This window comes from Grammomys surdaster, unplaced genomic scaffold (genome assembly GCF_004785775.1).
Source record: "Grammomys surdaster isolate TR1022 unplaced genomic scaffold, NIH_TR_1.0 125877, whole genome shotgun sequence".
Lineage (NCBI taxonomy): Eukaryota > Metazoa > Chordata > Mammalia > Rodentia > Muridae > Grammomys > Grammomys surdaster.
In genome coordinates this window covers 753,094-758,381 of record NW_021620702.1, presented here as the reverse complement: position 1 = coordinate 758,381, position 5,288 = coordinate 753,094, and positions in this window count along the sequence as shown.

Sequence of the window (5,288 nt, the reverse complement as noted above, 5' to 3'; positions counted from 1 at the left end):
ACAAAACAGAACGGTAACTGGATTAGCAACCCTGAGAATATCAATTCCTAAACAAAGGTAAATGAGAGACACATAATATACCATTAGAAAATTTCCGTGAGGAAGCTCACCATGCCAGGGGGAGCATCCAAATGTACTCTCATCAGGGTTCAGTTAATGAAACAGATACACATCCTACCATTAACCCCTCGGGCTGTGTGCCGAAGCCTGCACACACACAGACTTTCCCTCAGATCTATACAAGACCTCACACTTAAATACACAGAAAGCCCAGCATCGTTATCTATCTAAGGGAAATCCTTAATATACAAGAAAGAAACCAAAACAAGCAAAGCCAGAAAGGAAAAAGCAAATTGGAGGCTAGAGAGATGCCTGGGGCGGGAGGGGGAGGGGGAGAAGAGAAAGTGTTTTGATGTAAGCCTGAGTTGATAAAAAAAAAAAATCAGACTCGGTGGACAGTCTGTGACTTCAACTCACCAGGGCAGAGTTTTATGTCAACATGACACAAGCTAGAGTCATTTGAGAGGAAGGAGCTCACCTGAGAAAATGCCTCTACAAGATCAGGCTGTAGGCCAGCCCACAAGGCATTTTCTTAATTAGTGATTGATGAGGAATAGCCTAGCCCATGGTGGGTGGTGCCATTCCTGGGCTGGTGAGCCAGGGTTCTGTAAGAAAGCAGGCTTAGCAAGCCAGTAAGCGGCACGCTCCACGGCCTCTGCATCAGCTTCTGCCTCCATGTTCCGTGCCCTGTCTGACTTCCTTCAAAGATGAACAGCAATGTGGAAGCATTCGCCAAATAAATGCCCTTCTTTAACATGCTTTTGATCCGGGTGTTTGATCACAGCAATAATAATACAGAGACAGGCAGATCCTGGGGGGTTCTTGGCCAGCCAGACTAGCCAAGTTGGCAAATTGTCATGTTCAAGCTTCAGCCAGAGACCCTGTCTCAAAAAACTGAGGTGGAGAGCAATAGAGGGAGATGCCGGGTCAATCTCTGGCCTCCGTATGTGCACAGACATTCACACATGGATGTACACATGCACACCCCATGTATTCAAATTTTAAAAAAAAGTAAAGCAAATTAGAGCAAACAGATTGCCAAGGAGGAAAAACAACTAAGTGGCCTCAGGGGAATGACCCAGTGCGTCTGAAAAGAGTGCATTGCACCGCTGAAACCTTTAGAGAGGCAAACCCAGGACCTTATGTGTGACAGACAGGGTAGCACTTAGCTCAAGGGACCTAAAAGTTGTTATCCTCCTCCTCCTCCACTGCTAAGCTCTGTATTAGAGTAATGAACCACCATGCCCTGCACTCAGAATGCTATTTTTTCTTCTTGTTTATTAATTAGCGTGTGTGTGTGTGTGTGTGTGTGACACGTGGCCAAGGAAGCTAGAAGAGGGCACTGAATTACTTAGAGCTGGAGTTACAGGTAACTGTGAAAAGCCAAACATCAGTGCTGGGGAACCAAACTCAGGTCACCTGGAAGAACAGGGTGTACTCTTAACTGCTGAACCATCTCTCCAGCCCAAAACTATATATTTTGAAAGAATTATTTATTTTATGTATATAAGTACTCGGTAGCTGTCTTCAGACACACCACAAGAGGGCACCAGATCCCATTACGGATGGTTGTGCTGCTGGGAATTAAATTCAAGACTTCTGGAAGAGCAGCCAGAATCACTGTGCCATCTCCCCAGACATACACACACACACACACACACACACACACACACAGACATATACATATGCATATATAAGTCTGTAACTACCATTCAAATAAACAAAAGGAGTTCTTAGAAATCTAAACTGAGCCGGGCAGTGGTGGCGCACGCCTTTAATCCCAGCACTTGGGAGGCAGAGGCAGGCGGATTTCTGAGTTCGAGGCCAGCCTGGTCTACAGAGTGAGTTCCAGGACAGCCAGGGCTACACAGAGAAACCCTGTCTCGAAAACCAAAAAAAAAAAAATCTAAACTGTGATAGAAGAAATAAAAACTCAACAGAAGGGCTGGAGAGATGGCTCAGTGGTTAAGAGCACTAACTGTTCTTCCAAGGTCCTGAGTTCAAATCCCAGCACCCACATGGTAGCTACAACTGTAAGGGTAAAAATTAAAACAGCTCAGCAGAGACCACAAACAACTTGGCAAAGACTGCAGGACAGCTTGCTGAGCTTGCTGAGAATAGCCATAATAAAAATATCAAGCCCCTCTAGGGACGAGGTGACCAGAAATGTAGAAACAACCAAAGACATATCTTGACCAGTCTAAACATGCCCAAGTGAGTAATGGGCCACCTGGTGTTTATCCTAGAAGGTCTGAGGCTTCATGGTCAAAAATAGTGGGCCATCCAACCTGTCAAAATGATTGCTTACGCAAAGTGCTGATGTTTGAAATATCCAATCATATGTAATCGCGCCAGAATTTCCCACTTTTCCTTTCCCCCTTGTGCCTCCCCCTATAAAAGTTCTAAACTTCCTGGGGTCTTCATCGAAATTCTCTCCCCTGCGTGGGATGAGTTTCGATCCAAGGGCCCTTGTTAGTAAACTGCCTTTTGCTATTTTGCATCAAGTCAGTCTCGTGTCTCCTTGGGTGCGCGCTAATTGGGACTTGAGATGGGGTCCTCTTCCTGGGTCCTTACACAACCATCTGTAGTGGGATCCAGTGTCCTCTTCTGGTGTGTATGAAGACGACAGTGTGCTCACATACATAAAATAAATAAATCTCAATAGAGATTTCTATTGAGATTTTGTGAAAAAAAAAAAACTCAAAGATGAAAGGCTCAAGTTGAATATAAATTTTCCTTTACTTTAAAAGACAATTTATAGATGTTAGAGCAACAACTCTGAGAGTTCACAAATTTAAATAATGAAAGTTAAAGAAAGGGACAGTCAGGAGGGAAACACCATCAAAGACATTTTTGACGCTGGAGAGTTGGCTCAGTGGTCAAGAGCAAAGGACTCAGGTTCGATTCCCAGCACCCACATGGAGGCTCACCATCACATCATGAACCAGGCACCCATTTGGTCCACAGACATATATACACAAAACAAACAAACAAACACCTCATAAACACAAAACAAAAAATAAATCTAAAAAAAATTTACTCCAGGTGTATTGGCCCACGCCTTTAATCCTGGCACGATGGAGGCAGCAGCAGGTGAATCTCTGTGAGTTTGAGGGCAGCCTGGTCTACAGAACAAGTTTTGGGACAGTCAGGGCTACATATAGAAACCCTGTCTCAGAAAAAAGAAAATAGCCAGGCGCAGTGGCAGGAAGAGTGCCAGAGGCAGGCAAATCTGGCAGTTGGAGGAACAAGCCTTGGAGACATAGACCCTGTCTCAAAACACAAACAAAAAGAAAGAGAGAAAGAAAGAAAGAAAGAAAGAAAGAAAGAAAGAAAGAAAGAAAGAAAGAAAGGAGGGAAGGAAGGAAGAGAGAGAAAGAGAGAAAGAAAGAGAGAGAGAAAGAAAGAGAGAGAAAGAAAGAAAAAAACAAAGAAACAAACAAAGAACAAAATAAACAAACAAAGAAACAAAGAAAGAAATTAATTTAGAGGAGTTCCAGGGCTGGAGAGATAACCCAGTCAGTAAAGTCATCCTAGATAAAAGCCTGTGTTGATCCCCAGAAGCCATGTAGTGCCAGCAAGTCACTGACAGCACACACGCTTGCAATTCCAGCACAGGAGAGGAAGAGACAGGATATCTGGGCCCTTGGACCAACCAACCTATTCTGTCCACTAGGTGTTGCTAGGCAGTGAGATACTTTGACCAAAACAAAACAAAACCACAGTAGCTGGTTAGAGGAACAACAGCAAAAGTTATCCTCTGGACTCTACAAACACTAGCACAGGCATAACATGTACACGGACATGAACACAGATACATAGACACGATGAATAAATGTTTTATGATGGGCAGGATAACATGTGCTTGTAATCTCAGTCCCTGGGAGGCTGTAGGAAACTGTTGCAACTTGAAATCTAGCCTGATCAACACATCAAGTTCCAGGTTAGCCAGGAATACACGTCCAGAATACATGTTAGCCAGGAGTATATGTCCAGACCTTGTCTCAAAACAGAATTGCACATTGGTCACAACGATTTTTTAAAGATTTATTTGTTTTATATAGATGATATTTTATCTGAATGTACACCTTTGTGCCAGAAGAGGGCATCAGATCCCAGGATGGATAGATGGTTGTGAGCCACCAAGTGTTTGCTGGGTGTTGAACTCAAGAGACAGTACTCTTAACCACTGAACCATCTCTCCAGTGTGAAGCCAGCAGTAGTGACACATGCATTTAATCTCAGCAGAGACAGGCAGACCTCCATGTTTGAGGCCAGGCTGATAGATATAGTGAGTTTGAGGACGCTACACAGGGAAACCCTGTCTTGAGAAACAAAACAAACAAAAAACCCCAACAAAACAAAAAACACAAACCGACCAAAACCAACCAACCAAACAAAACTCAACAAACAAACAATTTTAAAAGCTCCTAGAGGAAAGAACTCTGCCCTGTCTAGATGACAAGGACAGCAAGAGGCTTATCAGTTCACCGGGAGTGAGATAACAGTTAAAAAAAGCTTACATGTGTGATTCACAGGGGCGGCGCCACTTCAGGACACGAAGGACACCTGTAGTTTCTAGCTCCCCTTAGGAAAACCATTGTGGCCTTGGCAATTAAGTCTTGCCAGTATTCTGAGGTTTTTCAATAATCATAGCTTCTTCTTTAATAATTTCTAAATTATGAAATATCCCACAACCAAGTGTGGTGGGTATTGTGTTACGAGCCTGTAATCAGTCAGTCAGAGGCAGGGAAATCAGAAGTTCAAATCATCCTGAGTTCTGTAGGTGTTGGAGGCTAGCCTAGGCTACATGAGAGTCTGTCCCAATAAGCAAACAAAGAAAAAAGCAGCAAACAAAGCCGAAAAAGCAGAACACTGGCTTAGGTATCTGTATCAGTTTAAGAGGCTATCTCTAGCTACTATAGACCAAAGGGGTAACTAGCTAAGTGTGACTGTCCCCTTATCTGAAATGCTCAGAATCAGATGTAGTACAGATTTCTGATTCTTTTTCCAGATTTTGAAATGTTTGAAAATATATAATGAGATATTTTGGCCATGAGCTCCCAGTCTAAACATGAAATTTACTATACACTATGTATGTAATGTACATAATATTCTATGATATTTTCGTGTTCCTGTTTTGTCTTTTTTTTTTTTTTTTTTTTTTTTTTTTTTATACTAAGGACACGAAGGACACCTGTAGTTTCTAGCTCCCCTTAGGAAAACCA